This window comes from Amphibalanus amphitrite, unplaced genomic scaffold (assembly GCF_019059575.1).
Source record: "Amphibalanus amphitrite isolate SeventyFive unplaced genomic scaffold, NRLGWU_Aamphi_draft 001515F_arrow, whole genome shotgun sequence".
Classification (NCBI taxonomy): domain Eukaryota; kingdom Metazoa; phylum Arthropoda; class Thecostraca; order Balanomorpha; family Balanidae; genus Amphibalanus; species Amphibalanus amphitrite.
Window position 1 is genome coordinate 83994 of NW_024883008.1, and position 11745 is coordinate 95738.

Sequence of the window (11745 nt, forward strand, 5' to 3'; positions counted from 1 at the left end):
GGTGATCCTTGCACAACAAAATCGATTGGTGAAACTAGTAAATTTAACTACAGAGAAAGGAATTACCAATAATGTACATGATTACCAACGTTTATATTGATAATCATATGTAATTGGTACTTGATTATCAATATGTATATGAGTCTATTCTAAGAATAGGTTTCTAGCTGTAATTAAGAGCAAACGTACGAGTGTCCGCAAGACCGCTGCTGTAGACGCCCCCTAAGCAGCCCCCTGATCTGCCTACCGGGGGCGGCGGCAGCCCTGCAAGGGGGGGGGGGGGGCGGCGGCCTCCCACACCGCATGGGGCGGACATCCGCTGACTGGACAGTGTGACGTCAGCACTGACCTTGACAGTGGCACTGGGCGGTGACATGTCGATCTAGGAGGGGCCGGTGTGGGGCGGCGCCCGGCTGCCTGTCCCGGACGCGGACAGACACCCGCCGCGCCCGGCTCCGGGATATTGGGGCTGACGGAACCTGGGCCCAATCTTACCAATGCAATGCCGTGAATAGGATTTGGGAGCAATGGCCAGAGTTACCGGCAATAATATGACATGTTTTCTTTTTATTTACGCCCAGCTATAATCTCGTTGACATGTTTAATGGCGTAAATGATTATGAATGTTGCATGACTGAATGAATCAATGAGTGAATGAATGTTGAATGATTAGGGATGGAACCAAATGCCGTGAATGCGCATTCACGGCATTTGGTAAGATTGGGCGCTGGACAGTTAAACGGGGGTGCTAACATTCTTCTTTTGGTGCAACAGCTTACTAGCCAGTCTGCTATAGTATCATCGAGATCAGGTCACTGCCAATGTCAGGCCAAACAAGGTCAGATATCTGCATTTCAGTACAAATTCAGACAAAGCCGGTCCCGTAGCTCAGTTGGTTAGAGCGTTGGACTCCGCGTGGTGAGAGCACGCGTTCCCGGTTGTGACAGTCCGGGTTCGAAGCGCGACGGGCGCTCGACATTTATGGGCCTCCTGACAGGTATGGTTGCGGTTGGTGGCAGGCCGTAGCCAGGCGAAGTCAGCGAGGGGACCGGCCGTGCGCGGCTTTGTGCGCACGTTAAACTTTGGACTCTAAATTCTGCCATAGAATCGGAATTGCGCGATCGGAGGGTAGAGGGCAGGGTCATCGCAACAAGCTCCGCTTAGCGGTGGCTCTGTCCTTGTGAATCCTTCCCATCAAAAGGTTCGGACTAAATTTATAAAAAAAAAATTGATATCAATTCGATGCGGATCTTTACAGAGAATTATGGTTGTCTTCGTTATACCGATAGGCTTTCGTGATGCAACGCCTGTAAGGTTTCATATTTTGTCGGCATCGAGTTGCGGTAGTATCGTCAGTATTTTATATAGAGTAGGCGGTTAGACATGACAAGCCTAGTTCAGTTGACCAGACGCCACTTTTATCAAAAGAATAATCACTGGCTAATGGATACTGCTATTTTTGTTCCGTAAGTAGTTTTCAGGTTTTATCAGCCGAGGAAAATAAATACCATTAACATGAAAGAAAATTACTTAGGCTGGTTGACACTCACCCCCTCCCCTCCCAAGCGTTTTTTTATTTCTTTTTTTGTGCAGCTGACTAAACTAACTATTGCCCAACTTTAGGCTAAAGGCTAAAGATAACCGCAACCGGAAATTTTCTGTCGTGAAAACTGAAATCAGGTAGGGATATTTACCAAACATATATCTAGTTTGAAAAAGTAGGAATGTCGTCTTATTTTCAATATCCTTTTCTTATATGTTTCAACATTAAACGAATCAAAATAATAAAATTTAGCAGTTTAATTTTAGATAGCAGCAGCTACGAAACACAAATCTCGCATATTTAGCAATTACCTTTTCCAGTTATAATTCCCAGCATTCTCTTTTAATCAAAATCGGTACAATTGATGGTAAAAAAATGTTTCGAAAGTTACAGTCAACCACGTGGCTCCGTAGACATGTGCTTTTAAGTCATGTGCTGTTTGGTCACGTGCTTCTTTCATGTCTCGCCACGTGTTCGCACACTAATCTACCTGACCCCCCCCCCCCCCTCCGCCCTCCTACCGTGTCGCCTCATCCAGGCTGGGTGGAGTACGCACGTTTCCGCATTTTTTTCTGGCTGTACCGTTCGACCACGTGCCCACAGCCCACTACACCAAGGTCGTACTATGATCCGGTATGCCCACTATCTGTGGCGATCGTCTGGGCCCCAGGGAGGCACAGTGACCTTGTCCGAGGTCGCTGACTTCTTCGGAGGGCCTCCTCAAGGGAACACGCCGAAAATCTGATGACGCATGTTAAATGTTTTTTTTTTTCATAGGTGTGTGTAGCTACGCTACGCCGCAAATATAATTCGTAGAATTTTGGCACGTGCAACCTCATCAGCCAGTTTTATCTGGTTTGCCGTTTGTGTGACATTTATAAGTGACATTTTGAGACAAAGTCAATACATCTTTGTCGGTAATCGTATTTGGATGAGACAATATTTTTGACATTGGTTTCCATACTATGATTAGCGCTTGTGATCAGCCGGACCCGGTCGTAGCACGCCGTGGCAGACAGCCGTTTTTAAGCCGAACTAGCGGTCCGAAACCACACAAACTCCGCGGAGCGCTACGGCAAAGACTGGCTAACCGGAATAGAGCCATATCAACCCAAACGCCTGTTCCGACGGTGCTCCGTTTACACCGGCCCAAATCTGGCATGTCGGAGTTGCGGAGCAAAACGGACTTGAGCCAAACTGCAAATTGCTGGCTGGGTTAAAAGCTTTGATGGAAGAATAATATACATAGCGGCCTTATCGCACAGAGTTACTGCTCGTAATGCATAATGTAGAAATTTGGCGTTGTAATATTCACTTAGCTTGAAGAGCAATTTGCGGTAGGTACGCTGTTGAACCCGAATTAAAAGCAAAAGAAGTTAAAAGAAAGGACACGTTTTTTATAACACTAGGACCAATTGGTTTTTGCACAAACACAATTATTCGCACAAAAAGGGATAGTTAGCCATAGTCGGTACTCGGTTCAGATGACTTCAATTGATCTCTGCCCTGACCGTTAATGAACAATAGCACCCTTTCACACTACTCGTGAGACGCTGGATCTTGGCATGCCTATTGCCTATACCCATGAAAAACATGGTTTATCAGGCATGTGCAAAGTATGAACTATGAAACTTATTCACAGCATCGTAAAAAAAAACACATTAGGCTGTATGTACTTACGTTGGTGCGTTGAAAACAGGTAACTCTGTGTTAACATCACCAAGTGAATGAAGTCACATCTCAGAAGCTTGAAGTCATGCACACTTGAAACACTCGAAATTTCCGGCCAATGTTGTTGACTGACCAGTAGCTTTACTGCAGATTAGTTTTCTACCGCGAACGACGCAGCGCACTTACAGCTTGAAAAACATCACGGGATGACACCCTCACATGCGCGAAAACGTGATCAAGCTGTCAGTTGTTTCTGACGTCGTCAAAATGGAAAACTCCATGCGGGGTAGCCCTATATTCACATAAGGTGAGGTACTGAAAACGTTCCAACCATCCAGTAACCACCCTACCGTTATCCGATGTTGCAGTCACACCCAATTACTTCCCGGACAAGATGCCCGCGGGTAGATACCATGTATGACTTCCACTGGCGCCGCCGGGCCGTCCAGCTGAACGTCCATGAACTTGATGTAAGTACGGTTGAGGGGAGGGCCTGCCGTTTTGGGGTGACTACAGCCTCGGTATGCTGAGATCTTCCCGACGACTTACGGTCCGGATAATCGTGTTTTGTTCCCCTGCTTCCTGGCATGTTTTCTGTGACCAGCGTGGGCCCCAGTCGATGGGTCAGTCAGTCGTCAGTCCTCGGACACTTACAATGGAAATAGGAAGTGGACGGAGCCGATGAGTGGCATGCCGCGGGGTCTGTTTTATGGTGCAGCTGGCGATCTCACTGATGGGAAGTGTGCCCGCCACCCGAAGCACCCACTTGCTGTTGCTCGGGGGCAGGTGAGACGTACCCTCCTGCATCCCTCTCTTCCTTCTCGCTGTACCCTGTCCCCTTCTCGCTGGCCCTGTGAGCGTACCTATCGCCCATGACCGTGAACTTGCAACGTCTGCCCGTTGCACACCGTCTGACGTAACCGATAGTATCGTCGGCATCGACCTTGGTTGGCTCCCTGAGAGCCCCGCCGGCGGCACAGCTCTGCCGTCCGGGGCGGCAGCTTCGTCGACCGGGGCGTCAGCTTCCGCAATCCTGCCGCCGCCCGGGCCATGTCGTCAAGGGTCCGTCGGGAGGCGGCAGCGGGCGGGGTGCCGCCGGCCGAAAGGGGTACCGACGGGTTCGGCGCGGCGTGGAGACGGGGGGGGACGACTGCTTCCGGGAGGGCAACTAATGAGTGTTTTCTGCAGGAGGCGTGCTCGGCAGAGGCTCGCCGGAAGCGGCAGCTCAGTCGGCTCGCGGTGATTCGGCGGCTGACCACCGGGCACTAAAGTGACGTGTGCTGTGCTGTGAGGCTTAGTGCACGTGTACCAGGAATGGGCTGTTCGCAGACTGCAGAACCCGGTGCCCATGGCATTAGCGGCATGCAGGCGGATACATCTTGTCCATTTGTAAATCGGCTTCCTCTGATTTACAGAACTGCTGGAAGGTGGGATGAGTGTTTGTTCCATGATAGGTATTAAGTCGAAGTTTAACAAGCTCGATGCTTTTGAACTCAGTCTCGTATACAGAAAATGATGACGGGAAGTGGAATGTTATGTCATGGAATAAAAGAAACGCTTGAAACCATTTGCGATATCTTGTAGAGAAATCGCTAGTCAAGCCTAAGGGCAGATAACTCTCTACATGGATGGTTCAACGCAAGTTATTTTATCAAAACTGATGTCTACGTAAGCTTAATTATTCATCACAACAAAATGCAGACACACTTTGAGAACTTTGTCGGCACTGTCATATAATCGAAATGGCGTCTATCATCAATGGAAGTTCTTTTTATATATTCAATTTGTCTGGCTCTTCATTACTTCTGTCACTCGTTAATTTTTTCTTGTAGCTGGTCATACCATCCTAATAGTAGCAATCAGTGGTAACACGAGAAGTGTCAGTGTCGGTGTCAGTATCGTATCTCAGTGTAAGAATGTCGATTTCCAAACATTGTACCACGTTTCCGTACTGTAGTCTAGCCGTACAACAGTCAACACTCAGTGACCTTTAAGCTCAAAGTGTGTCGCCCTGTGAGAGCTCTCAAACGCGCTTTACTTTATGGAAAAGTATTCACTGCTTTTCAATATGCTGCTTAAGTGCGCAGAACGTTCCGTTGCATCAGACTCGTGCGCAGTGCGTCCCACGGCGAGCTCGCGGAGCTGCGAGAGCTGAGGTAGGACATGGGTGACCGGTTAACCCGCGCCCCGTAGGGCTACCGGCGGACCCTACCACCCGTAGGGGGGGGGGCCGTTTCGGCCCCCCCCCTAAGATCTCGGAAAGTTACCGGCCGATTTTCAAAATTCAAACGGCGTTTGATAGCCCTACCCGGGAACTACCTTGTGACCAAATTTCATTGACCTAGGTCAAACCGATGACGTCACAGGTCAGGTCAAAGGTCAGGTTTTCACCGTTCACAGGCAATTCAAGAAATGTGCTGTGAAATCGAGTAAATTGGTAATTTATTGAAAACCATCGATGGTATATTGTTCGTCAAACACATACTTTGCTATCTGAGGTCACTGATACCAGGTCAGGTCACAGCGAGGTCAGGTCACCGGGGGTCACAATATGAATGTGTCGTGTGATACATGTTTTATGGTCCATTTTACATGACAAATGCGATTATGTGGGTTAGGCAGCCTTTGGGGCCAGCCTAGGTCACGTTTTGGTGAAGGTCAGGTCAAGGTCAGGTCAAATTAGGTCAAATTTCAAAGTTGATATTTTTGCATAAAATGGGTATTCATTCGATGCAGCTCGTCACGGGGAGTCTAATGGTGGTCTTTGTTTTGCTCTACGAGTTCTAGAATTGCCAAAAATTGAGTTTGAAAATTTGACGTCATCATTTTTGAACAGTTTTTTCGCTATAACTTGGCCAAAAAACGAGGTATCGATCTGAAATTTGGTATGTAGATAGAAGACGGTAGGTACTATCACATATATTCCGGTTTTTTTCGAAACTCAAAAAACTTTTTGGATTTTTTGGCTAATATATCCAAAAAAATGCTTTTTTGATTTTTGGGGATCAAAACTCAAAAATTTCAAAAATCCGAGATAGCAGTTTTGTAGCCCTGTCAATTCTACACCTCTTATGTCTTGATCATTTTTCTGTATCTTCAAAGCTGTAGGCCTGACAGGTCTTCTCGCGAAGGTCTTTTTTCGGTCGAAAATGACAGAACATGACGTCACTCTGACGTCATTTGTGGCCAACCTATCACAGCCTCTGGAAAAAATTTTGGTCACAATGTGTAAAATTGATGCCCGGAGGGGTCCTGAAAGTTTGGTGGCGATATCTCCAGCCGTTTAGGAGATATCGACCGAAAAGGACGGGGGGGCCGTTTCGCCCCCCCTACGGGGCGCGGGTTAATGACCCGGTCAGTGTCGAAACATCTTGAGTCAAAGCTGCTGAGGGTTTGTCCAAAGGGGCTGGTGCAGATCACGGTATGAACGACTTTCTATAGGACGGGTAGGTACGCTAGGCGGGGTACTGACTACTGATACAGCTGGATGTATGTCAACTTACATATGTTGCCAACTGCTGAGCACAATCAATAGGAACTTAACCCTCGCCTGTTGCCGATCGCGACGAAACTTTCAGTACCCTCACATTGATTAATTTTACACCTACCCTGAAAATTTCATGACCCTGACCCAAATGACCTTTGACCTGTGACCTCTTTCCGAGACCATGTCTGGCCGGAATCGCGATTCTGCGTATGTCGGCTCGCATTAGCCGCGCGTTTGCTAGCTTTTCGTGGTTTCAAACGTTCAAACATGTGATTTGATGTTGATTCCATGCATTAGGGTGGGTGTCAAGGTCACTTGAAGGTCAGGTCAGGTCATTGACCTTTGGTGACCTCGGGTGACCTCGGTTCACTTTTTCGAGCTGTACATGTTTCTAGGCTAGTTTTTGGAGCTGAATTCGAATTTAGCAACCATTTGAACATTTACGAAGTAGTTTTGGTGCCTTCGTAACATGTTACGAAGCTGTCAGAGGCGGTTGACACGTACTACGAATACCCGTCACGATGCCTACTGGTTGACCTGACCTGACCTGGACCCGACCTGGTCTAAATGCTTAAAGACATCATCTGTGATCAAAACTAACACGATATTCGTGATCAGCACCCCGAAAAACCCCTTAGCAGCCGCACTTTACGACTTTCTAACAGGTCCCGATTTTCCCGACTTTGGGTCATTGACCTGACCTGGAAGGTCACCCAATGACCTAGGACCTTAAAAATGGGTATCATCGGCTTCCTCTCGTCACGGGCAACACGCTCGTTTTTTCCGCGAAGCTCTAGCTCGATCAGGGGCCAAACGGCAAGGGGGGGTCCAACCGCCCCCCCCCCCCCTACACATTAGAAGCTGGCAAGCCGCACACATGCGAGGGTTAAAGAGTTTTCTTTCTTCTAAAGTAATATCAATAAATTGACTTTTAGTAGTCATCGTAACCCTCGCGTCAACATTTAGTGATTGTACCGAATTCTGAACAACAGCAATGCCATTCGTGAAATAGATACAAGACCGGAGAGACGGTATCACTCACCCTCTGCAGCCTGGAACCATCTGCAACCATCTGCAGCTACGTCTGATCCCCGAATGGCAGGCAAGACTCTGGCACTCACTCTTACCTGCTGACACAGCTTTTTCATCAATGTAGATCTAACACTCTGGCACAGAGGGATGCGTCTCAAATGTGACAACGCAGCAATCGGTTAGGTAATAGGTTATAACGTTGTCATTGTTTTCAAATGTTGCTTGTGGTTTTTCCCGTGTATGACAATTTTGTTTGTATATTTGTGGCAAGGCTGCACCTCTCTGAAGGGCAATATACAATTAACCCGCGAGTTGCTGGGGGGGGCGTTAAACGCCCCCACTTTTTTCGCCGGGCCATAGCATAAAAACGGCGCGCCGCAGGCGCGCCAAATTTTGGGTACCTGTAGGGAATTGATTGAAGTGTATTGTGACAAAGTTTCAAAAAAAATCGGTCGGAAAATTTTTGAGATATCGAGGTTTTAGTGACGTCATGATTTCTGAGTTTTCGACCAAAAACGGCATATGTTCAAAAAATCATATAAAATCACAGAATAGACATACAGACATGCCGTAAACGCCATTAGACTGCCAATACCATGAACAATCAAATGGCTATCTTCGATTATTGATTGTCGTTCCGGATTTTCCAAAATCTTCAACTGAATCTTGGCAATTTCACGTGACTTCTTCACGACCATGATACATGCATTTCTTAAATCGAACTTTTTGAGCCAAACACGTACACATATGATAAAATGAATGTCACCATCGTGTTCTGCGCCCCATATTACCCATAAAACATGTGTCACAGGCTGCGAATATCAGTTTTGATTTTCGGGGATATTGGCCTACCCGGTTGACCTGACCTTGACCGTGACCTATGCTTGACTGACCCCTACATGGAGCTGACACTCTTGTAGGCCTTATATGATGGATTGTGCACCGTTTTGACAGAGTTTATGACGAGAGGCGCCCATTGCGAAGTCCTGAAGTTTCCATGCTACTGAAAGCCCGATTTCAGGTGTTTGACCTGACCTTGACCCGACCTGTGACCTCAAAATTCAACTTTAAAGTACTCATCTGAAGCGTCTCGTCGCGTTCTTTCGTTTGCCGCCTCGTGCGTTTCGCTGCGCCTATTGGTTCTCGAGTTATCGGCTGGGGGCGTTTAACGCCCCCCCCCCCCCCCCAGCAAACGGTGTGTGGCGAAATACCCCAGCAACTGCCGGGTTAAAATATGCAATGTGCAGTTCTTTCAATATATTCACATGTTTTATCCCAGACCTACGACGTGTTCCGCAGAGGTCGCATAAAGTCAAAACAACCGTTCTTCGGAAGCCCGCACACCCGTTTCGATTCGTGGAACCATTTCCATTTCCTGACGCCGATGACGCTTCTTGCGTCATCCCAAGCGACTGGCGTCGCAGAATTCCTGAAATTCACATAAGATTCACCTGTATTTGGCGTCATACGCGCCAGGTTCCCGGCGTCGTGAGCGGTCCGTCTGTGGCCGGCCAGCACATCGGCCGCTATCCGGCCATCTCGAGTCGCCGGCAGAACATTCTGCTGATGCGCCGTGACGCACTGGGCAAACGTGGCACTCCCGCACGGTCACGACGACACAACTCATAGTGAAGGTCATGAGGACACGTGCACGGTCAAGGTCTCGCTCCGCGCCCCGGCTGGCTCATCCTGCAGGTATGCTAACCGCACGTGACTCCTCTGCCGGACTTCCAATGAAGTATTTATTGAGTGTAGAATTTAGCGAGCTCTGACGGTGGCCGCCATGGGCCGACAACGAATCCCTGCCGGCCCCACCAAAACAAGCACTCGCGCTGTTGAGCAGGAAGACCACCTGCACGTGCCACGGTGCACAATGGTTCTTCGCCTTGACCCTCGCCGAGGGGTTGAGACTTTTGCTACGTGATGGCTTGCGTGTTGGCGGCAGGAGACCATGAATGTTTGCACCGGCAGATGAGGGAGGCGACGGCGGCAGCGGGGATCAACAAGGAGACTCCTGGCCTTGACTGCTGCGAACTTGGAGAACGAGCCGGCCGGATTTGGACGGCGATCCACGGATAAGATGGCAGCTCGCCGGTGTCAGGTTTAGCATCGTCATTCGCTGTTCAGCTGTTTATACGACATCTTACTGCAAATCAAATGAGGAAGAGCGATGCTTGTATATTTACCTGTAGTTTCGTATACGAATAACTGCTAAAACGATTATTGACCGCTGGAACTACAGAACCGATTGTTGAAATCTACTTTAGGTGGGGCTCACACGAACCCATCTGTCGGCTAGGATTAAGATTAGGATTAACGGCTAGGATGACCCCTTCTTATGTTCCTGGGCTCATCTCAGGTCACAAAAGGCATCCAACAGTTTCCCGCTCATAGCTTTTGATAGAGGCATGCATGCCTCTAGAGCGATGAAAACACCTTAGGTGCTTTCAGCTCATCGCTCGATGATACGGATCGACTGATTGCTACACGGCATTTTCCAGTCAGGTCATGACCTTGACCTGAGGTCAATTTTCAAGTTGACCTTTCAAGGTCAAATTTTAGGTCATTCGAAGCGCTTCGATAAGGTTAACATCATGACGGTAAAAGCAAGCTTGTGCAAGTTTGAGTAAAAGATTATTGCAAAAAAAAACATGGTAAAAAATCTTCTTTTTATTTGCAGTTTTTGCCCCTTGCAGGCTAAACCTTTGCTATTAGGTCTAATCTGAAATAATAGCTAAAAGAAAAGCTAACAGGGCTAATCATATTTCTGGGACGCTGCAGCTTTCCAGTTGTGCTCCCGCTTTCCCAAAATTGTGGAAATAGGTGAAAGTTAGCCTACCATTAACTATGGTGACCTGACTTTTGACCTGACCTAAAAAATGACCAAAGTAAATTCGTCATTATTTGTGACGATCTATCGAGCGCCACCTACCGCTGCGTGTCGCTTTGCGGCCCCGGAGCCGAGTTAGAGGGAGGTGTTCACTGTTTAACGCCCCCCCCTCCCCTCAGCAGGGCGTGGAAATCCAGGAGCCCCAGCGCTGCGCGGGTCACCGATCACCTCTTCAGAAACAATTTGCTGAGGAGATGCGCTAAGCTCGCTTTTTCACCAACTGAAAGAAAAACACTGTTAACGTTCTTTGCTCAATACTATGCGGAATTTCCAGCCAGCATACCCTTCACGTTTTGTAAAAAATAATCCATCACAGCCCTTAGTCCGGCTATAAGCACGGCATTATCCGATGTAACACTTGGCCTTTATGTATTGCTGGATGTTCAAAGATCTGCGGTTGTCGCCAGTCAACCAATTATAGCAAACCGTAGCCGCAAAGCCGCAAGACCATCCGTGCGCCAGCCACAACAAGCTAAAAAATGAGGAAGTAAACGCTTGCTTTTGAAAGGTCCCTTGCGCCTTTGGGTGCCTTTTGAACAAGGCTGCATGAAATTTGGCGTAACAACCAAGGTTTGTGAGGGACGACTTACAAATGGTCATTTAGATAATGGAATCACTTGTTTTGTCTCTATATCCTCGTCGATGCTGTATTTAGTAGGAATCTATTTACGTTGATTATTTCAGGCAAAGGATAAACACAAAAGGATGAGCGTGGAATATCATCACTTTCCAATTCTCAAAGAAAATATGAAATCATAGCAAGGGTAGGGGTAATGTAAATGTAAGGGTAGTGTACATTTAACTACTGAAGTACATACATAGAGCAGCTTATTCGTATCGACAAATATGAAAGTCTAACACTGAACGGCATGAACGCTCACTGGACCTTTTAGTTTTCTACATTACGCCCTGGCCGAGGGAGTCGGTACTTACTCTTCGTTCATCCCTAATTGAGCTAGAGCCTCGCAGAAAAACGAACGTGTGCGCCGTTACAAAACGCAGCGGTTGATACCTAATTCCCAGGTCTCAAGTCAACTGGTGACCTCTAAGATTAGGTCAAGTGCCCCAAGGCACGGCTTTGGTTTTTAACAAATAACTTCACCAAAATGGTGGCAGCGACGC